We start from the raw sequence: 23,641 nt of genomic DNA on the forward strand, positions 1-23,641 counted from the left end.
TTAATAGCCTCGAGAACATACCCAACATTAATATTATTGAATATAAGTGTATGGGCGCAGTACAAAGAAAACATTTGCATACCTAACATTAATTCTAAGATTCAGAACAACAAGATATTGCTGATCATTGCTACTTTTTTATCAGACTGAGCAAATCCTTCTGAAAATGCATTGTGTAATCTGTGCTTGAAAATATATAAATGCAGACAAACATCTACAGTTCTTTGAAGCAAGTTTTTCAATAGCAACAATGAAGTAAATAACATTGTATCCGGCTTTTATGATACTTGATATGTATGTCTAACTTATGTATCAATAAATATTTTACGATGGCACTTCAATTCTTTTTAGTTTTTATTTGATCTTTTTCCTACCATTGAGTGCAAGCAAAAAGCTATATCATATTAAATTCAAACACTTTGAATGGTATAATAAAACGCAATTGTTTACAAAAAATGTGAGTGCAACAAGAACAAACGTGCAAATGTACTGGTACAGGTACTGTAATATTTTGCAAGTTCTGGTTGGCATTAAATAAAACAAAAGTGATTGTGCTAAATTAAAGGCAAACAAAGAGCTGGCGTGTTTTAGATGGAAGGTATTGTATTGTATCACAGCTGACAGATTATTGAACAATATGACTATCGATGTGTTACGGAAATAATCACTTTTTAAGAGAGAGGTGTGTAAGAGGTATCGTGATATTGCTAATGCTACAAGAAAATATGTTTCACAACAAGCCAAATATAATCATATAAATTATTTAAAATATTTGGCTCTGAATTAACTTATGCAGTTGCTTTTATTAATAACAACATCTTTTTTTACACACACAAAGCTATTGTGTAGACAAAGAACACCTATTGAAAGGTAAAAGCTGAAGAATTGCCACAAGATCTGAAACTGACGTGGTGAATATAGGCCACACCAACCTACCCCCATCCGCGAAAAAAAAAGAAAAAAAAAGGTTTCACTTACTGATTCTTGTTTTGATTAAATAGTAATCTGTCCAGATAAATCAAAGTTGTCCTTTTCTTGAACTCTTCCTTTCAGATTAATAAATAGGTCACGACCACACAAATAACACGATCTTGCCACAAGCTAGTAATTACAGTACTGTTGTGTTTAAACCGTATTTAACATGGTCGAGTGTTAACTTAATTGAATATTTATTACATATGTTATCAGTCGGAATAGATACAGTTGTACCTTTATATTCTTGAATAATATTAACCTTCATACCTATAAAACAAGTAAATATAATTACAAGAAGTGTTAATTATATCCAATTTATCAGTTATTATAGAACGAAGTGATTAATAACATGCATATTCAGATGAAAATCACACATACGGCGTTATCATGTACAAATCAACAAAAAAGCATGAGTTCCGATAAAGTTTTTAATAGTTTTTTCTTGCTTTATTATTTGAAAACGGCCGTTTTTAAATGCCCAAATTATCAAAACAGAAAAGTTAATATCTTCTGTCTCTATGAGTGGTCCTGTAATTTATTTGTCGGAATATCGATTCATTAAACTGTTTCGTTACCATTAATATATTTAAATATAATGTACCACATAAATAAAACAAGAGCTATCACTAAAGATGATTCATACTCCCAAGTGAAAATACCTTTACCTATAAATAATGCAAGTTCTTGTAAATCGACAATAACCGACGATAATATTAATGAAACTCCAAAAATAACACACAGATTGCATCTATTTTCTGGATATAATTTTGAAGTACTGACACTTTGATTGTGAACCAGCTCTCTGATCTCCTAAAATATTTAAAATCAAAAATCTATTTGTTTCTATAAGCATTAGTTATACCTTATCGTATATCAGTATGGGATAACCTAGTAGCTTCTAATGCGTAAATAAAATTCAACAAAATTTACTAACGTTTACTAAAATGTAATTTCTACCAACGCTTCGGTTTCCTAAAGAAGACGTGTAAAAGTAATGAGTATAAAACTGATGTATATGAATTTAAAGTATTTAGGTTAATGCATGTCGAGTCTATCCCGTATCAATCAGTCAATATATGTGTCTTTCTGATTGCACTTTTCTTCTGAGCGTTGTACATTTAAGTATATCTTTTTAAATCCTATGACAATCTAGTGTACGAAAACATAACGGTTTTGTCAGCAAAAAAAATGAAGGGAAAAGAAGATCTCGTATAAAACTTAAACGAATGACAACCTTATGATTTCATCACATCTTACACGTGCGCATGACATATATTTTTGCAAGCAACAACTAGATTATCAATATTTATTTAAAGAAAACATCTTTTTGTTTCTGCTTGCGATACTATTTTTACAAATATATCCATGTAATTTGAAATATGCTGAATGTCAGACAACGGTTGTTTTTATACCGCATAATATTTTTTTTTAATTTGACTGGTTGGCATTTGGATACCCTTATGCATTATTTTTAAGTTTTAAAACGGAGATCTTTAAATTACTTGCAGTACCGGTATTACCGCAAAATATCACCTTAATGTACACACTCTTTACTGTCGGTGTGGTTGAGTTGGTGGTGGCATAAAACCACAAAACGTGTGAAGATACTTTGTGTGACATACGATATGCTCAGGCAAGGAAACGCAATGCATCTTTAAAAAAATAATTATGAATGCTCTACGATAAATGAGAGTACATTTTAAACTGTTGTATTACTTTAAAGACCAGTAAGACAAAATTAACGATATTGTGTGGGACTTCCAAATAATATTTTCCGGTGACCGTTTTTCAATTCTCTCCGATCCAAAATGAATGCATATGAAAACTGGCAAACGTTTTTCACAGTCAAGTTATATCAAGTTTGATTTGCCCACGGTGACCATATAAAAATTAAAAACCTTTTTCAGACAGGGTGACATTGATTTAATAGAATACGTAAATAACCTGTAACTGGGAAATCCAAACTCTAATCGTACATTTAAACCTATAACGTTAACACATTGTACCTTTTCTCTAAACAATGCTAAACCAAAACTTCGAATGATGAGGGAGACACATTAATTAATCAAAGCACTGAAAGTACTGTTGGAAGGAAATTTTCATAGAAATACCTAATGCGTGTGAATTAAAAACAAAGGAATATGTGCAAGCTTCAATCTACAGCTAGCTGATTTGATGACGTAAAATGTGACGTCATTGTTTCCGTTTTTGCACTACTCATGTTCAGTGGGCTGATAACTAGTTCTTTGCCCAGGGCCCCAAACCCATAAGTTGTGACACTCATAATCAGTTGAAATCATAGGCAATTCTGTTACTAATATAGTAATTAGTGAATTAATAGATAATACTACTGCATTAATTTATGCACACAAAGAACCACTCAGTTTGACCTAAATCGGCCATGACTTAAATGACTACTTCATAGGAATTCAAGACCATGCCATAAGCATTATTTAATTATAGTTAATGAAGAGACTTTTTATTTTAAACTCAAGGACAAGTAAAGCTCATCATGTGCTTACATTTGTAAGTTCTAACATAACTAATTGTGTTTTAGTATGAAATTGATGTACATGCTGTTAAAGTCATAGCAAAACAAAGAACAATGATTTAAAATAAACTTTTATTGTCAAAACTTGCATAAAAGTAAAAATATATGTTATATAAAAAATAAATGATTAAATATATAGAGATAATGAAATTTAGTTTGTCAGATAAAATGTGTAAAAGGAACTCCACTGAGGTTTTTTGACATGATGAGAATGAAATTTATTTTTCTAGATTAATGTACCACTTGATGTATGTTTTGACCACTAATCTTTGAGAAAAATTTCAGATCATTTGCGCACTTCGTTTTTCAAGAATAATTATTCAAATTGTAAAAGAATTACCCAAAATGAAAGCGTTTAAACACATATCACGCAGATCAGGCTGAGAAAAGCATAAAAAAAAATTGATTTTCAATTTATTTCAAAGTATATTTCTTCACTATCTGTGCATATATTTCTGTATCAAGTGCCCCGGCTCATTTCTGTAGAAATTCAAATGTTATGTTTTAGGCTTTTAAACCTCAATGGAGTGAGTCCCTTTAAATTATTGGTACATATTGAGGTGATACAATTTATAACAATCTGAAAGAAAGAAGCTTTAATGCAAACGGCCAGTAATATAGGAGGTGCTGTTTTAAGGATTTTTTACAATGTACAAGACTGACATTATACAACAAAATATAGTCAAAAGTAGAAATGTGCCCATAGGACTTGAATGCCTGCGTTAAGTACAATGCTTATATTGAGTGGGTAATCAAAAATATGTACATAATTAGACAAGCCCACTGGCAGCATATACCAAGCCTGTTGCCATTATTCAGAACTGAACCTTAAAGCTTCAGATTGGGGAGAAAGATGTATACATAAGTGAGCATTTGTGATAAATGTTATGAAAATCCAGCCATGTATATAGAAATATACTCTCATGTTTTAAGTTATTATCTGACTTTTGATCCAAAGTAGTGACCTTGATCTTTGCAACAGACACCTGATTTTTCATACTACACTCCAACTCACTGAAGACTGTTAAATTTTGTCCAGAGTTATATGAAAAATCTTTATAGATTTCAAAAGCATTCAAATATTATCAGTTATAAATCATTTTTTTTGCATATGATTTGGTAAGGAATGCATAATGTTGTATAAATTTTGTGGAATGTAACTGAAATCATACTTGACCTGTTGTTTTGATACATTGTTGAATATACCAGTTATAAATTGAATCCTTAAAAGGTGTACAAATCTTATTGGTTAGCTTACAAGAGCATTTCTGTTTTCATAAATTACTAGGTAAAGTACAAAGAATGATATTGTTACAATTTTATGAGCCATCACATCAAACCGTGATCAATGTAATATGAAGTATGGGAAATAAGTAACAAGAAGTGCATGTTTAACTAAAACAGAATGTATGATTCAGAGGAACACTGTAAAAATAAAGTAAATAATGTTAAAAAAAACAAAAAAACAAAAAAGAACATAAAAAAAGTTGACCATCATTTGGACTTTCATGAGTTGGCCATGCTAATCTTAGAATAAGAACATAAATAAAATACAACATTATACAAAAGGTAGTACAAAAAATACAATGATCAAAAGTTTGAAAGTGAACACTTGTTGGTAAAATAAACAAGAATTTGTAACAGAGATACCAACGTCCCCCGCCTCAGGGAAGTTTTATATGAAGCAAAAAATTGTGCTATTTCAAAAGATTGAGGCAGGGATCTAAGGATTTTCAGTCCAAAATTATGATCAATGCTGGATCTGCAAATGCAACAATAAATTTATTAAAGAAATCTAATGAAATACTGAATTTCAAAATATATCATGTTATGCTTTGCAGGGATTTTTTGGCTTATTTTATAGCCGTTATTGGGACATATTCCCAATTGAAAATAGTATATTATTTTCCCAATCCAAAGGAAAATATTCCCAATTGAAAGTTACAAAAATATAAATATTGAATAAAGAATTCTAAAATCTTTGAAAATAAGGGCTTCTTTACTGTAATAGTGTTTAAATGTTTGAAGAAGCCATCCTAGGCAGTGATTGCTTTTTAGTCATACATTTTTTCCCAATTTTAACAAAATATCGCTGAAATTCTCAGTTGCATGGGTATGGATTATGTTCCCAAAATCCTGGAAAAAATCCCTGCTTTGACCTCTTAGTGTGACCTTGACCTTGGAGGTAGGGGTGCAGGTGTTGTGCATGACATATCATCTTATAATTGTGACTATTTGTGCCAAGTATTTTCCAAATCCCTTCATCTATGAAGAAGTTATGGACGGGGCATAAAATATACCATATAACAGACTTTGTTACCTTTATACATTTAAGTGTGACCTTGACCTTGGAGGCAGGGGTGCAGGTGTTGTAATTGACATATCGTCTTATTATTGTGACTATTTGTGCCAAGTTATTTCAAAATCCCTTGAACTATGAAGAAGTTCTACATTGGACACAATATATACCCTTTAAAAGACTATGTTAATTTTTTACCTCGAAATGTGACCCTGACCTTGGAGGGAGGGATGCAGGTGTTGCGCTTGACACATTGTCTTATTATAGTGAATATTTGTGCCAAGTGTTTTCAAAATCCTTTGATATACAAAAAAGTTATGGACCGGACAAAAAAAATACTCTATAACAGGCTATGTTAATCTTAGACCTCCAAGTGTGACCTTGACCTTCTAGGTTGGTGACCGATTGTTGCGCATAACACATCATCTCATTGTTGTGAACAATTGCGGCAAGTATTTACAAAATCCTTTCAAAGATAAGAAAGGTATAGACTGGACACGAGATATACCCTCAAATGGACAATGTTGACCTTGAATGAGCAAGTGTGACCTTGACCCTGAAGGTAAGGGTCTGGTTGTTGCACATCATCGTCTTATTATAACAAACATTTGTGCCAAGTTATTTCAAATTCCTTCAATAAATGACAAAGTTATGGACCGGACACGAAATATACCCTGTAACAGGCTATGCTAATATTTGACCTCCAAGTGTGACCTTGACCTTGGAGGCAGGTGACCTGTTGTTGAGCATGACACATCTTCTCATTATTGTGAGCAATTGTGGCAAGAATTTACAAAATCCCTTTAGAGATAGGGAAGACCAGACACGAGATATACTCTCAAAAAGACAAGTTGACCTTGAATGAGCAAGTGCGACCTTGACCCTGGAGGTAGGGGTCTGGTTGTTGACATGACTCATTGTCTTATTATAACAATTATTTCTGCCAAGTTATTTCAAATTCCTTCAATAAAAGCTTGAAGTTGATAAAGATTTGTTCATACATATTTCAACAAGATTGTTGAACAAGAGGGCCATGTGTATATAGGCCCCTGGAGCGGGGCCAGTTTAAAACCCAGGGCTTTTATTTGACCAAACTTGTAAGACACCCGTTAGAAGATGTTTCATGATGTTAAGTTTTTACTACACACATATAATGTAAAACAAAGACCTCTGCACCACCCCCCACCTCGGCATGGCCAATTTTTATACAAGGGCTTAAATTTGAACAAACTTGGTCGACACCATAAGATGTTTCATGCTAAACATCTAGGCTCTAGCTCATTGGGTTTTTTAAAAGAAGATTTTTTAAGTTTTTACTATACACAAATAGTTAAAAACAATGAAACCCCTGGGGTGGGGCCTTGTACACACTTACCAGAAGATGTTTCAAAGAAGGTTTTTAAGTTTTTGCTATACACATATAAGGAAAATCACCCCCGGGGAGGGGCCAATTTTGACCCCAGGGCTTTTATTTGAACAAACTTTGTAGACACTTACAAGAAGATGTTTCATGCTTGATATCTAAACTCTAGCTATTTTGGTTCTTTAAAAGAAGATTTTTAAGTTTTTACTATATGCATATAGGGGAATTCAATGACCCCCTGGGGCGGGGCCAATTTTGACCCCCAGGGCTTTTATTTGAACAAACTTGGTAGACACTCACTAGAAGATGTTTCATACCTTTAAAAGAAGATACTTTGTCTAAGCTCTAGCTCTTTAGGTTCTTTAAAAGAAGATACTTTAAGTTTTTTCTTTTGGTTGCCATGGCAACCAGCGTTCTATGAACAATATTTAGAGGTGACCACCAAAGAAACATTCCTGTGAAGTTTGGATGAAATTGGCTTAGTGGTTTATGAGGAGATGTCATTTAAAGTGGACGCCAGACGAAAAGCGATCAAAAAAGCTCACCCTGTCACTTTGTGACAGGTGAGCTAAAAATAGTTAAGTGATCTTATTTTCCTGGTGAAAAACTGGTGGCTCAATAAAGTTCTATACATATTATGATATTTCAAATATTGGAAAGTTATCTCTAGTTCTTGGTGAAAGACTGGTGACTAGTTTTCTCCTCAATGTCATTTCTTTTTCTTATTAGATTAAGTCATGGTACTATATTCATGAGGCTTTCGACATCACATCTAAGAACTCATTATCTAACATTGCAAAGGGCAGGCAGTCTCCTGATATTCCAATTCTTTTAAAGTTTATAAAACCACAATATTTCTATTTCTTTAGTGTTTCAGACATGAAGACACATCTTATTCTACATGTATCTTTCCTTATCACTCCTGCTTTTACTGTTCTATCATATAAGCGCCTCTGTTTCCTGAAATATTTGTTTAGAAAAAGTTAATTGCAAAATTAAAATTTCACTTGTAAACCCTTGCCGAGAACGAACTTACAGCAGTGAAAGGCTTAAAGGTTTAAAATCAAGAAACTAAACCAATCAGTCACAGACACCCCAAGTACTTTATCTATTTGCTAAGCAGCAATTTTTTCAAAATTATTTAAATTCATAAATGTGAGTGATTCTGATAAGCTATAGACAGCTAAGTGATGATAAGATGATCATATATGTCAGATATGTCGGAGTACTAACACTACTTACTGTGAATATTCAATATTTTAATGTGAATTGTCCTGAGGTAAAAAGGAAAAGAAAGCTGAAATCCTGAATACATGTTACATGTCACAATTGTTCTTGCAATTAATTTTGTTCCTAATTTCTTGTATAAGATATTTAAATACACTGTAATTCTTTTTTATAAATTTGGCTTTTTGTGACAATAGTCTATCCAGTGACCGAAGCTCACAGACTTAAAATAAACTGTCCTGTGTCAGCCTTTAAACAAGTCTAGAAAAAAAAGCTATCAGAATATAATAATTAAGAAATATCATATACAAATACTTCTAAATAATCATGTACCTCTTCCTTAAAAGCCCATGCTATTGAAAGAGACATTTTTTCCATTTGTTCACTTCAAGGTTAGTCAGATTGACAGTCTCACATTTTAGCCTTTATCACTCGTGATTTCATTGTCATTGACCCTAAAGCATCCTTAAAATCGATATCCTGCCAGTGATTTTCTTTCTTATATAACAGACTCCGAAAAAAGGCCTCTTCCCAATTGAAATTTTCTTTAAAATCATGCAGTTTTCCCAAAAATCTGATCTTAAACCAGCTTTTTTCTTCCCAAATCAGTAATCTTACGATAATTTTTCCCAAAATCAAGAGGATTAGGCCTTTTCCCAATTAAGTGAGAAAAATCACTGCCTGCTGTTCACATTCATAAATCTGACATGTAGGCCGAACTTCTGAAACATAAAATATAATTATTATTAGATATACATATAGTATGCCAATAATTATGTTAGTTAATATCAAATCAATAATTTAAGCAGTGTTCGAAATTAGCAGTAGTCTGAGAGTCCGACTACTAAATTTCTCCTCGGGCTATCAACTTTTCACAGTAACAAGCCCGACCAGGCTACTGTATTTTCAGAGGCAATATAAACAACTGTTTTGAACAAATGAATCGTGCTAGTGAAATGTCTTTTGGACAAGTGAATATTCCAATCTAGTAGTCTGACCAGCCTAGTCGATTCAAATCCTAATTTCTTACACTGTTTAAGAAACAATTTGTTCAAAATTGTCCAAGCATAAAGATTTTTATAGTATACTATAGTAATTATAGTGTATATACAGTATGTATTAAATGTCTTTACTATCTACTATACTGTCCTGAAATTTCAAGAAAACAACTATCTTTAAAATCCATTTTCTCAGAAGTTGCAAAAAACCAAGTAAATGAAATTGCTCTGGGTTTGTATTATTCTGTACAACTTCTGATCACAAAAGCTTCAAGGACATCATGAGTGAGTCAGGTCCTATCCTGAAAGATTGTTGTTCAAGTTTGAAGACAATCCATTCAAAAATAACAAATTATAGCCACTAATAGCAAAAATCAAGAAAATTTAGACATTTACCTTGAATGTTAATATGGTGGTCAAGTTAATTTAGTTTAGTCTGGTCTATTTGAAGGGTTGTTGTGGCCAAGTATGAAGACAATACACCAAGATCTGAAAAAGTTATGAACAAGGTTAAAGTTTGATGACAGCAATGGGAAAGCCGTCATGACTAACAATATATTTAATAATTTTGGCCCTTAATGCAAACTGAAAATTCTAGCCTATAAACACTGTTGAGACTAGCTGTTCAGCATTTTTTCAATAATAAATAAATGCAATGATAAAGTCGGTAACTTGCAAGTCTTCTAACATTTTTACAAAGAATGAACATATATACAGTGATTTTTTTACAAACTCATCAGTGTGGGTCCTTAGTACTCGCTGGGCTATAAATCTATGAGTCCCATAATTTAGCCGAACAAATCCAAGTTACAAATCTTAATACTGCTTAAGTGATATGACAGGTTATTAACAATGGAATGGAGAAAAAAATGAATTTGATTTCTATATTAATTACAATGCTTCTGATACTGAAATTATTCAAAACTGTCAAATAAATTTAATATGTTTATTTCCATTAATTTAGTTTGATATTAATCAAAACTTCATTTTCCTTAATATTTTTAAGCTTACCTATAGTATAGCACATTATTATATCTTAGCTGGACCTAGAATATGATTGACATAAGTTGAACACTATTTGGCATTAATTTTAATACCAAATTTCTGTCAGACAGGACTCCCTACTTAGAAAAAGTATGCATCCAAAAGATGCACATTATTTGAAACTTTGCATCCATAGCAAATTCATTGAGTTCTGGACTCAGAATGCAAAGGTAAAAAAATCACTGATATATATTTTTTCCTTATAATTCTACAATGATGTTCAGTCATTTATATTATAACAAGATATCGGAAAGATTATAGATATATCAGAAATGAATTGGCCTGTGGACTTTAATGTCAATCATAGAGCTCTTATGCAAAATGTAATGGTAAGCAAACATCCAGCATGAAATTTTCAAGTAGCCACAAGTTAAATAAAATTATTAAAAATACTTTGTCATGATTCAATTACTGCTGGAAATTGACCCACATGTTTTATTACAAATTTATTACATCAATATTGTCCATAGAAATAATAAATTAATTTTCAGTCTCTTTCTCTTTGTGCTTTCACACAGATTTGAATTATTCAAGTCCATGATTTTCAGAAGGAAAAAAATCTTCTGATCATCAAACACTAAAAAATTACTATACCAACTGCAAATTGCAGTCTGTGCGAAAGGCTGCCTGTCCTCGGACCTCGCCAAATAAAAATCAAGAGGGCCATGATAAATTTTTATACAGTTATCGAATATCAATTGTACACAACAGTTGAATATAACATATTATAAACTTATTTCTATGTTAATAGATAGTCTATATACAATAGAAATGAAAAAGCAAATCCTTCACAACAGTCAACACTGTAAATTCGAATCAGGGTCAGATTGGCCCTTAAACGTATTTGGCCCTCGAGACAGCTCGGCCCTATTCCAACTCAGCACGGGTCAACTCGGCCCATAATTACATAATTACTGATAATGATTACTTTTCTTACTTTTGATATGTTTTCATCATAACTGTCATGGTTTAACATTTTCACACTAACAGACATCTACTCAAGGATATTGAAAAGTATGTGAAATTGTAGAGAAAGAAAGAATTTACAATTTAAACGCATTTTATGCTACTCCAGATTTTTTTGTAAAAAATATCGTTAAACAAGCATTTGCCATATTAAAAAACAAACAGTATTAAATACAATAAAATTCATTGTCACAAAAATTCAATCTAAAAACTCTATTTACAGTATTGATTAATATTTAACATATATATATTGTCTTGATATCTCTTCTTAAGATAATTATTTATCTTAAAGATAATTTCAAACAATATTTTATTAACTAAACAATCTAAACAATCTATATCCTAATAGGCTATATGGTTTTAATAGAGGACCGAGTTGACCTGTCCCGAGTTGGTATAGGGCCGAGTTTACCTGTAAATTCAATAATGTAAACAATCCTTGACCTAATTTCGTTTGTCTAACAAATTAACATCTGCAAACACAAAACGATTTTGAACAAAGAAATAAAAGCATTTCCACAAATTTTGCGATGTTATTCATCAGCAAATCTATGTCTTGGATGGAGAAATCTGAAAAACACGAACGTTATTCTGTCGATGGTCCGAACAATGGCGGGTGTGCCCTACTAAAACCAAGTTTTACCAAATTGCATCCGTTAATTCCAGAATACCTTTGAAATACTTGTATTGTTATCTTGTTTTTTATTATTTATATAATAATATTTTTGTTTCAAACGCTTTGATTCTATGAAAGTTTGCGAACCATTTTTTTGCGAAAATAGTACGCTTTTTTAAGGCCACATATTGTATCCATTGTTTCCTCTTGAGTTATTGACGTAAAAAAATCAGCGGTGGCATAAAATGCTATTCAATAAATTGCTAAATATATACAATAAATACTTTCATTTCCCTTCGGCTGACTTACATGTGAATTTTTCAGCATCTCTGCTACAAAATTACACCTTATTTATATTCAATTTATTGTACATAGGTACATGGACACAAACTTTTCTTTGGCCTAATGCGTAATAATACTGATGTTTTTTTTTCGTACACGTTTGAGATTATGTTCCATTGATGTTAGCTAACATTGAATATCATCATTTCAAGTTTTTTTGAACATCAGCTTTTTCTTCAAGTCATCCACGTTTGAAAGTATACATATAGTTCTGCTGCACTACTTTCTTGGTCGCATTAACTACTTATTTTCTATTGAGCTTAAACAGAATGCAATTAGGTGTTGTTCGTTCTTTTTGATATAGGCAGACCGATACTATAGAAAGGAAATTTTTTTTTGAAAAAATTTCCTTCCAAAAATGGGCTGCCTATTGATGCTGGTCACTTTAAATGACTTTTTCTTCTTAAACTTTCTACGTTCTACCACAACTTTTATTGTTTTGATTAATTAAAGATAAAAAAGCGAAAACTAAGATGAAACAAAAGTAAGGACACTATTGATAGTAAAAAAACATACTATTGGTATTGAAAGCCTGTTTAAGTATGTTATTTTCTACATCAATTGTTTCATATAAATGTCATATCAATAGAGTTAAAATAGAAAATAAATTCGTCGTCGAAAAAAATACATAAACATAAATACCCTTATACCTCTAAAAATTAAAGTGGACGATTCGTTTCCCGATCTTCTATTTCTACAACCGAACGTCACTGGAGCTCTTTAAATAACTCACGGGATCCGGTTTTGGAGTAGACCTAGCAATAATATAATGCACTTTTCCAAGAAAACAAATTAATGAAATATTAAGTTTGAAACAACACAGAGTTTTTTGACCTACAAAAATAGTAAAATCTGAAGGCGCTTTAAATGCAGTTTGAAACACTGAAGTACACCTATTTGCTCTAGATACGTATGATGAATGTTGACATATTTTATTTGTATTACAGTCCTATCTGATGCATGATTCAACTTGAAATGTTTAAACTAAAATAATTCAAAAGGAAAGGGTAAGATTTTGTTATTAATTGCGAAAACAAAACACATTTCACCATGTAAATGTTTTCAATCGTACAACCCTATAAGAATTAACCAAGTTAATTTGTATAATGCTAGATACTTCATTAAGACTTTAAGTTAGTGTTTGAAATTACTGTTTTTCCAGTAGGATTGCAGTATTTCAAACGAATCGTAACCCATTTATTTTGGTAAATCGGTAAACTGTTAATGGGTCTAGTAAATCGGCTGTTTTATAAAAAATGATTTAAAACACTAAGCTGGTTAAAAGTTATAAGTACGACTGACCAATTTAATTTTGTAAATACGTACTAATAAACTTTAATCCTTACTAAATAATCTAATGGTTTATATAGTAATGTTATAGAAGTAAAATGTATCTGTATATATAGTTGATGACAATGAATTAGTAAATATGTTTTGCTCTCCAAATATGGTGGAAATAAAAGTATCCATCTAGCCAATTACCCTTCTAATTGTTAAACTCGAATCACCGAGAATATGTATGATATTCACAATTTGACTTGAAAAAGAAATAATATTTATATTATAAATGAAATCAAGATTCGGGGCTGAATGGAACAAGATTAACACTTTGATTATACGATGTAAGATGTTCATGTGCACGGATCTTAAATTAAACTGTAAGCTCTGATCGATACTTAAGTAATTAAATGTTATTTGTAGCCTTTACATTAGCAAATAAATACTTTATTTCTATCTTTTGGTTCGATAAAGATACCCAAATTCTAATCTAATAATAATGATTGGTAATGATTTTCGGCGACATTATTTACAAATTTGTTCGTGTAATTGCTGGAGGTACTGTTTGTTGACAAGGAAATTCTTAAACAAAAAACAAAATACAAATTTACTCCTTTTACTGGATTTTCTCAAAATAAATAACACTAAAATACATGTATAGATACTAAAACTGACGCCTCAATCAAATTACCGGATATTGTAAGTTTGATAATGCACAACATTATTAACAAAAAATAATTTATTTAATTGTATATGCTATATGATCTGACAGAAATGGCAGATAAAAATCTAGTTTTTTATCAGCTTAATGTTTGCTTTCATAATTATAAAATCGATCGTTTGACTAACCTTTAATCAAATAAGATATCAGACATTTCAGTCTAGCATCGATAAGTTGTACAAAAAAAACCCACATTTTTAATCATGATAATAAAATCTGTATGTTATAACGACATTTCATAAAATATAATATATAAGTTTTACTTCAATAAGCAAACAAAGAAAAAATTGTGAGCATAAATGAAATTCATACATTTAATTCTTTATTATTAATATTTGTGTTTAATGTTTCAAAAAGCTAAATATTACTGATTTGTACTTTCTTTATAACTTTGGCTTGGTAGTATGTCACAAAGATGGTAACCTCACTACACTGGACCACTCTTCGGAAGTGTTGGGACATTGCAAAAGTCACCATGCTCTACAATATCAAGCATGACCTTTTAGATGCCACACCAGATCCCCTGCTACGTCGTGCAAGAACATCAAGAGGCAACCCACAGGAACTCAACCAGCTCACATGCAGGAAGTCTGTGTACCGGAACAGCTTCTTCCTGGTCACCATTATCCTCCGGAATCGCCTACTCATAAAGGTTGTTGAGCAACCAACCTTGGAGGGATTCAAGTCGGCGCTGATGAAACACACTACCATCAACTAGAGACATTGCCAGCTTTTACTAGTTTTAAGAAGATGTAAATAAATAGACTACTTTTAAATGTTGAGAGGAACCCAATTACTGCGCATGTACATAGTATAAGTTTCATCGCGATTATGCTCTTTGAAAGATGAGGCGATTACTGTTGATGATGATGATTATGATGATTATGATGACGATGATGATGATGATGACGACGACGACGATGATGATGATGATGTTGTTGTTGTTGTTGTTGTTGATGATGATGATGATGATGATATTGACGATTCAGTCACATATGTATTAAAAAATGTGTTAAAAGCGTTCACTTTTTATCAGTAAGTCCTCAATTATTACATATGTTTACAAATGCTAATGAGAAAAAACACTTATTAAACAAAAGGCCACTTAATATCATCGCGTTTTAGGAAAGAAAAGACAGAAGCATGCATATGTTCCTTTCAGGTTATCTGTACCGGTCACCTTAGTTTTTGTTGTTGTTTTGTTTAAGTTGTATTTAACGTCACACCAACACTGTTAAGGTCATATGGCGGCTTTCCAGCTCACTAGTGGAGAAAGACCTCAGGTGCCTCTCTTTCAGGCAAAAACACGCACATAAGTAGTACCATTTCGTTTCGTAAGCTAGCTGGATAGCTTCTTTGCATGTACAAATCTTACTTCTGATGATCTTATCTGTGTGAAATATACACATGATGTTAAGTTTGCAAAACATATCAATTACTTTATGATGAATATAAACATTCTTAAGTATCTTAATTGTGAAATCTTTTGTCTGTCTTTTTTTGAGGATTTTATTTGATACTTTGCTATGGTCAAAACTCTTGCTCTAGGCCCTTTCCGGTCATCAATTTATAGTTTACATGATTTAATCGAAACCTATAAAGCCATATGTTCGTACTATTATCATGCGACACGACAACTTACAGAAAAAGTTTGTGGCCACGGGCTTAATATATAGATGTAAATCCTTACAAACGAAACTAATTAGTGTTGATGTTATAGGTGTTTTCTAATAGAAACGAAATATCACAAATAAAAGAAATCAGTTTCCTCCGTTGCCTTTAGGAAAAAGAAATGCTACTCAAAGAAATATAATAATTACACAATGTATGAAAATATTAAACAAACAGTTAACTTGAATAACAAGCTGATAAACTCTATATGAAATTCAGCTGGTCTTTAGGGTAAATGCTAAGGACCGTCGAAATTATTTTACTCACAACAGAAATGAAGATGTACCTAAGTTTATCTCTGTACTGTTATATTTTGGTCCATCAAATTAATGATCAAATACTGCTCAGGTAGCTGCTAGGAAGAAACAAAGTCTTTTCCGCTTTCAATTATCCAGAGACTCGGATAAATTGAATCGGAATTTTCAAATATATTTTTTGTTGTATTGTCATTATTTTTAATGCTCTCTATTGAACTACCAATGACACAATTTTTAAATATTTTTTCATTAATTCAATTTCAAGCCTTTCACTAACTACAATAAAGAGTAAAAAGACTTAAACTTTAAATTCAATTTAAGATAAACTTAAAGTGAAATAAATGTCTATGCGTTCAATTCATTACATCGTCTATGACTAACAGACATAAAGTTCAAATGTTATCGGAAATGAAACAGGTCATCAACTGTTGAAATATTGTACAATATACTGGTAGCTTTTCTATTTTTCAAGGATTGTGACACCCTAATGAGGTGACAAGCTTACAATAATTGTCCATATAGTGTTACACTCGCAATCATACAACTTTGCAATATAAATGACATATAAATGATATACAGATTCAGGGGTTGATGGAACAATATTAAAACTTTGAGTATATGATAATGAAGTTTATGTGCAAGGATCTTAAATTGATGGTTAAAACGATTTTCCGATTTTCCGACATTCTCTACCTACGTCATGTACGTATTGTGTCTACATGAATCCTTATAAAACAAATTCATTACTGTAATTGCTGGAGATACAGGTTGTTGACAGGGACATTCAAAAACAAGATAAACAAAATGTTCTTTTCACTAGGATATCACTTAATATATAACAATACAAAACATGTATAGATACAAATACAGATGTCTTAATATTAACATTTGAATTAATCATAGAGATTTTTTTCAAATCAACGGATAGTGAGTAAGTGCAAGTTTTATAATGCACTACATTTTGAACAAAATAATATATTCATTGTGTATGCTATATGATCTGGCAGAAATGGCAGATAGAAATTTAGTTTTCTTCATTTTGATATCAGTTTAATGTTTGCTTTTTAAATTTTAAAATCGATCATTTCTGACCAACTAAGGTATAAGACAGTTCAGTCTAACATTGATAAGTTGTACAAAAAACAATATAATTTTAAACGCACGAAAACAATCTGCCAGTATGTTATAACCATATTTCATAAAATACAAAATAAAACGATCAGTTGACGTGTGTTTTGTTGTTTTGATTGCTTGATTTGATAGTTATTTTGTGTGCTATGTTCTTATTTACGCATGTTTTTGTTCTTGTTAATGATTTTTGTTAATGTAAAGAACAAAATAAACTTCTGACGAGGTATTAAATGACATCAAGCGGATATCAGTGTAACTACCTTTATTGCCGTCTTTGCCAGTTCAATAAAAATGTTACATGAAAAAGGCATTACTGAAATGATGCTGAACGCACTTGTGCTGGAAAACTAATGGTATCCTGTTTATATATTTACAAGTAATTAATTAACGCGTCGCGTGTAATGGAGTGCAAGGGCAATTGTACATCTTGTAATCATGTCAACAACGAAATAATGTAAACTACCGGAAGAAATGGGCCTGTATACTTCAATACTTTATCTATACTTAGTTAGCAGTACAGGTCATAATTATGAAAATGGAAAGTACTTACCAAATAATCATTAAAAGCAGCACAATTCACATAGACACGTAAAGTATTATCAAATGAACATTGTAAGCATAACAATTCATGTTTTGGATTTTATCTTATCATCGCTTTATACTTGAAACGCTAAAATAAGGGAGACTTAAGCAGAATAAATCTGAAATGAAACATGAACTAGTGTAGTTAATTGCAATAAATATTACGGTTTTTCTAAAATAGTTTATTTCAACACTTTCGTCTCTTTCTCAACCCTGCCCTTGGCTGAGGTATTGCCGTAAAGCGTTGATACATCAAACATGCAGTCACAATTTATCCATGTGTGATCATTAAAAGCGACTAAATGGGTTCGATTAAATGGGTTCGAACGATTAGGGTATATGCATCTTTAATTTCCAACAAGTGATGTTAGTTACACCTGAGGTTTGTCGAAATCATCTTTTCTGTTTCGGCGCCGCAAACGGTTTGGTTTTACGGCGCATCAACACAATTAAGGTCACAATCTAAATTGTTGATACGCCGTAAAACCAAACCAAACAAACTTTCTCAACCGTATTGTGACCCTATTGTGTTGTTGTTGCGGCTTGGTTATATCGTGGCCGCGTTCTATGAACATCGCCTTTGCTTGTTTAATTTTGTTATCATGTTTCAATTTTACTTTCAGTTAAACCAGTGTCTTTCAAACAGAAAGACCTTGGTTAAACAGTGTAAACAGAACACACCTTTAGCTGTTTTTTTAAATGAAATAAATTCATAACCATCCTTTGAACTTCGCTTTATCACTCCTACTGGGTTTTAATATGTTTCATATCATCATTTATTTTTACAAATTAAAAATATAAAATGTAAATATCGTATGTGTATGCCACGTCAATTTTAAATGTTATTGTTCATATACCGACATGTCTGTATAATGGTAGAAGTTCGCCAACGCAAAGAATTGCTACAACCACGTTTTCCCAAAAATGAAAGGAGAGAACGGAAAAAATCTAGTTCATTCAATAACATACAATTCGAATCTAATAAGGATTAGTAAGCGTTTGTCTAGTTAAGACGCATTGCTTTGCTTATTAAACATCTTGAACATTTGAAGAATAAAAGCAAGAAGGCTTGCATACTTTTTATAATTTGTTACATAAATGTATCAATATTTTGTGTAAAAACTCAAAAATAATAATAAATACAGAACTAAAGGGAAGCCACAGGCTAATACAATAATATTAAAATATGATAAACAAGATCAACAAGGAAAGGAGGCGTTTGGTGAACCAATTTTGTTAACATATTTCTAAGCCTTTCAGCAGCATACTATCCAATAACATCCAATAGACAGACATGCAATTTGTGTTTCCTGTAACAGAAGTGGAGAGAAAACTTACCTCATCCGTTCAATTATGATGAACTGTATAGTTGATATGATTTGTTTAAATTGTTATGTACAAGACCTGAACACATATAGCATTGAATAAATCTGCACGATTTAAACGTCGTGTTCTTTTGGATAATTGTTACGTTTATATTATCCATATACACGGCTACTATAAATTCATGAAGAAATTTATAAAGTAATTCTGCTGTATTGTAAAATCCTTATAATTATGTTATATAGCCGTGTAAAAACGCTTGTTGGCAAAATAATCCTGATGTGCCACTTAGGTTATATAAACTGGCAACCGTTTATACTTAAGATATAACCAGTCAGACATAATTATTACAAGAAGGCAAAGATGATATTTGCAAAATTTTAAATGAGAGGAAGCATTCATAAAATCGGAAGACACTGACTCCTTGATCAATCAATGAATTCATAATTATATTAGTAACAACTAACTATACTTTTGAAAATATTGAACAAATATGCAGCCAGAAGTGTCTCTTGGGTTGTGTCTTTACATCCGATCACAATCCCTATAACAATCAAACTAATTAATAAGAAGTTTGTTTTCAATGAGAAGAGATCTAAAATGAATAATTTTAGTTAGTTACCTTTAGACCGAATACGTCTGCTGTTCATAAAATTGTACAAACGCTGTGTCAAGATGTTTTGATAATATAAATTGATTACTTGTAGACCCATTTAGTGAGTAATCTTTACAGAAAGAACAATACATTTCTCAGCTTTTAATAATCTTCCAAAAAGAAGGCAATAAACAACAAAAACAATTAAGTATACTATAACTTCTCAACCAGAAATATTAATGGATTTTAGATTTTTGTGTTTAAAGTATACAAATAGTAGACATACTGTGCATTACTAAGACAATTTTAAACACATTAAGTCGACCTAACTTGGCTTTCACTAGTTTGCAAGTTATGTCTAAAAATTGGCAAATAATTCAGACAAACTTGCTCATGATATGATATACATTCTTTGTTTTACATTATTCAATTAAATTATTTTGTCTGCTTCAGTATATTTTTTGTAGCAGAAGGTAGTTTGATACTCTGACAGAATACATGCTCCGTGACAATTATTGGTTACGTCGTAATTTTTTATTTTGAGTGTCAACTTAGATTAATAATCAGTTAATGCAAAGTAAAAGGAGTCGTTTGTAAGATTGATACTTCTGATTGTAAAAATAACAAAGTTCAAAAAATGGAAATCCAAAAATCTGGAGGCGTGCTGTTTTAATAAGCTTTCAAGTTGCACTTTATTATTTAGAGATATTAACTTCGATTATTCGTTTCAACACGTTGAATGTAACGAAAATATCTAAATGGTTGTCATCCTAGTTTTTTTTTGTTTAAACTCCTATAAGATACTGATTGACTATGTGTATCTAAGAAAATCAATGACAATAAACAATAATGAAATAAATCATAATCAGAAACTTTTTAAATTTATTTTACTTTCTCTATAATTTGAATCCACCTTTATTATGTAGCCCTTATGCATTCGTACCAGTTTGAAATCATTTCATAACTGACACTAAAAAGTTTGCTGAAAATAATCAGTTTATAACAGTTACAACGAAAGAAACTAAAGTAACGCTAAGTTGAGTCTTGAATAGGGCATGCATAATTTCACACGTCAGCTTTGTTAGTTGATTCGCGGAATTTTTCATCAAACTGTCTGAAATTTGACAAAGCAGAATACATCTCGTCAATTAATCAACAATAGACTCATTCTGAATAACATTATTATCACATCACGTACAGATTTCTTCTGTACATTAAGACAAATATTGCGAAAAGGTTGAATCATTATCTATTGAAAGTTTAAGAAACAATAAATGTATGCTGAATTTCTCGACCGGCAATTATAATTCAAGTATACTTGTCAGATCAGGGTTTTATTATCATTTCATATAGGCGATATGATATTGGAAGATATTTTACAAAGAAGTAAAGATGGGTTGACAATACATCAAGTTTGTTATTTCTTTTTATAAATATTGCAGGTTTATGATGACTTAGCGTCTGTTTCGTTACAAAAAAAAACTAATGTATTACACTGTACATATGTAAATATACATTTGCATTTTGTTTAAAATGCTGCTGGCTCAGTTCTCAGTGGCATGCGTTCATGGTCCTTACAGCCAGCGTCAGCACACCTAAAACTACGTGCTTAAAGATCCTGTATGTTTTGTAATTGAGACTGCATACCACTCTTCATTGAATTATATATGTATGTAATTATGCAAATTTGTCAATTTTCAAACATGGAAGAATATGTAAAATATGTATTGCAAATGTTTGTACATATTTAAGGTAATCATTAAATTATATGCATTCATTTCTTATTGGAAAAATTGACTTAGAATTTATAGAAAACTAAATTCTAATTACCTCCCTTTATTTACATGAAATATTAAATTCGGTACTATCTTTATAAATAATGTTTTTTGAAACTTACAATATCGATCAATCTTAATTTGAGCATTATAATTTGTATATAAAACCATAAAAATAATGTGTTACAGGATCTTTAAGGAGATATAAAATGATTTAATGATACAACAAACTAAATGACCTTATGACGTCCTTTATTAACACTGTTTTTTTTATAATACATGGTGTATTTTTGCATGATGTTTTACAATAAATAGATAATATCGAACATAATACACTTTTCATAAACCTTCTGTTTTATTCATGTGTAGGCTTTACCGGAAATCGGCATATCACAAATTTAATACATGCATATATGTGTAAAAGTTGATAATTATAAGAAGAGTTTAAAACATGTTAGTCAAATAAGTTATTACGTTAAATATATTTTTATAAAATGGAAACACTCTTTGAGACACAAAAGTAAATAGGACATTCAGAAAGTCATTTTGTTACAATCCTAATAAAATGTTCCCAGACAAGGGTAAACTAATACCTTACGTCTGTACATATTGATTGGAATAGCTTTGTTAAGAACTTTTAGACAAGAATCCTCTGTCAAAATAAAAGATGTATATTTGTACCGGGATTACGAAAATGTTATTATAGAGATATGCTACACTTACTCGTCTTACAAATATAAATATTGGGCTGCGGCTCCGCTGATGATGCCCTGTCTTGTTGATCTTAACACTTACTGAACAGTATTGTTAGAATAATACGAACAAATCTCACGTCCAAATTTATTGTTGTGTATTATAAACACTTCGAGCTTTTATATTATAGAAAGTTGTATTTTCATCTCATAAATGCTTTTAACAAAACAATGTTGTAATATTAAAAAAAAGTAATGCATAAATATTCCAAACTGTAACCTGCTGGATGATATTCGGTTTGGAATTGTTTTAAAACATAAAGTATAAAAAAGGCAAGACATATGATGCGACAATTAAAAAAATTATAAAGATATATATAAAAGAATATAAAAAAGTTGCTATTATAAAGAAACTTGAAAATATTTATTTTTAATTTTCTGCCCTACAAATGGAGAATTGTCTTAAATACAAATATATACTTCTAAATGGGAAAATTATTTTATGAAAATAATATACCATCATTTGATTGTGATTGCTTGTTTTTAAAAATTAACGGACATTGTAAATCATAATATTAATCATTGATGAATCTGGTAAATTGTTGATTCTTTCCGATGCTATGTCATGAAAAAAGATACCTGACAAATACATCTAAAACGAAAAAAATCAAAATATCTTTCCTAATTTATTTGAAAACAACTAGTTTATCTCATGGCCGCAGAAACTTTAACACTTCTGTGTGCAAGATTCAATCAAGCAGGTACAGACACAATTTTTATAATTAAATAAAAGAAAATTCTGTCTTGCCAGTACTAATGTTATATCCTGTAAGAAAGTTGTTCAATTTACTCTCGAGACAATTTTGGCTTTACATAGTTAACCTTCATAGTTCTTACATATTATGAAGCTGACAAGCGTATACATATAATATAAATACTACTTGTATCTCTCAAGAGAATGTTATCTATTGTAACTACACATTAAACTTTAATCAATGAAAGTAACTACAAAGAATTGTTCATTAGCACAGTGTTTCTTCAAACATACTCTGCAAGACATTGACAATAAATGTTTCAGATTGTTTAAGCTTAAATATTGGCCTTGCAATATGTTGCTTACATTTATGAAAATACAACAATTTTTTTTTCAAAACGTTTCACAAACATTTGTTGAAGTTTTTTAAAAAATATTTATGATACACTTGTATTATCTAAGGTTGTTCATGTACCTATGG

General features: G+C 31.0%; 1 long non-coding RNA gene across 1 annotated transcript; it reads right to left on the reverse strand.

Moving 5' to 3' along the window:
- Positions 1-7,588: 7,588 nt before the first annotated feature.
- Positions 7,589-8,893, reverse strand: LOC132744911 (uncharacterized). The gene is made up of 2 exons (XR_009627765.1): positions 8,749-8,893; positions 7,589-8,148 (listed from the first exon to the last, which is right to left on the reverse strand). It is a non-coding gene; the product is annotated as an uncharacterized LOC132744911 (long non-coding RNA).
- Between the last annotated feature and the right edge of the window lie 14,748 nt (positions 8,894-23,641).

This window comes from Ruditapes philippinarum, unplaced genomic scaffold (genome assembly GCF_026571515.1).
Source record: "Ruditapes philippinarum isolate M1 unplaced genomic scaffold, ASM2657151v2 ctg3583_1_1_1_1, whole genome shotgun sequence".
NCBI lineage: Eukaryota > Metazoa > Mollusca > Bivalvia > Venerida > Veneridae > Ruditapes > Ruditapes philippinarum.